Source organism: Alligator sinensis, unplaced genomic scaffold, assembly GCF_000455745.1.
Source record: "Alligator sinensis unplaced genomic scaffold, ASM45574v1 scaffold553_1, whole genome shotgun sequence".
NCBI lineage: Eukaryota > Metazoa > Chordata > Crocodylia > Alligatoridae > Alligator > Alligator sinensis.
Window position 1 is genome coordinate 74616 of NW_005842389.1, and position 1478 is coordinate 76093.

A 1478-nucleotide genomic window follows, 5' to 3' on the forward strand; every position below is an offset into this window, starting at 1 on the left:
CAGGGTATGGGGGAAAATGGGGGCGGGGGAGCTCAGACTTACCCAATCTCCCCATATCCAGCTCCGCATCCCCCATCAGGGCCCCATGGCCTCGGGGGGGGGCGGTCATCAGGATTCCCTGTAATTGAGGGGGGGCTGCGAGTCGGGAGTGAGGGGCACCAGAGAAGGAAGGGGGCTGCGGGTTGGGAGTGAGGGACACTGGGCTGCAGGTTGGGAGTGAGGGGCACCAGAGAACGAAGGGGGCTGTGGGTCAGGAGTGAGGGGCACCAGAAAACGAAGGGGGCTGTGGGTCAGGAGTGAGGGGCACTAGGGAAGGAAGGGGGTTGTGGGTCAGGAGTGAGGGGCACTGGGACCCCGGGCTGTGAGTGGCTGGCGCCGGCTGGGGTTAATGGTTGACGGGCTGGAATGCGCGGGGACGGGGCCGGACAGGGCCGGACGCGGCAGCTTCCCCCGCACCGGCGCCGTCGAGGGAAGAGGCTGTCAGGACCTGCACGTCGGCCCTGGCCCCTGGCCACAGCAGGTGGGGGCCACGGGAGGCCGCAGGGCTGGCATGCACGCACGCACAGGACCCAGGCGTCCAGGAGGCGTCTAGGACACACACGCATACACACAGGGGGGACCCAGGCATCCGGGACAGGCACATACACACACAGGGGAGGCATGTAGCTGGGATTCACATGCTCACAGACATGTACAGAACCCAGGCATCTGAGACACACACACAGGGGACCCAGGCATCCAGGATCAGGATGCATATGAATGGATACACGTACACACATGTACACACAACTCTGGCATCTGGGCCCCACTGAGAACCCAGGTGCTGGCGCCCCCCCACTCCCAACCCATAGCTCCCTGCCCCCAGCCCTGCCAATGCCCCTCACTCCTGCCCCCCCGGCGCCCCTAGCCCTGCTGGTGCCCCTCACTCTGAACCCATGTGGGGACCGGTAGAGAACCCAGGTGCCTGGGACAGACACACACACAGAGGGAAGCCAGGCATCCAGGATGTGTGCACACACATGTGTACACACAACCCAGGCATCCAGGACACACACAGAACCAAGGTGCGCTGGACACATACACACACGTGAGCAAAATCCAGGTGTCTGGGACACATGGGCAGACTCAGCCCTGCGCAGCGTGGGGGGGTCTTGGAATGGGCTCGCAGGCACCCCGACAGGCAGGGGGCCAGGCCAGAGACAGCCCCGCAGAGGACCCAGGTGTCCTGGCTCCACCACCCCGGGTTCTCCCTGCTTGCGTCGGGCTGGGGCTGGGCGGAGCCCCGACGCCGGGGATGTCTCCCGGCCGCTGGAGGCTACGTGCTCCCGGGCAGACGCTGGCAGATGCCGCCTTCAACCTCTGCCCCCGGGGCAGGACAACAGCTTTCCCGGCACCGCGCGGGGGCAGAGCTGGCAGGGGGCTGCGGGCGGGAGCGCCGGGCACCGCGGGGCGGGGGGCTACAGGCGGCCGGACACGTC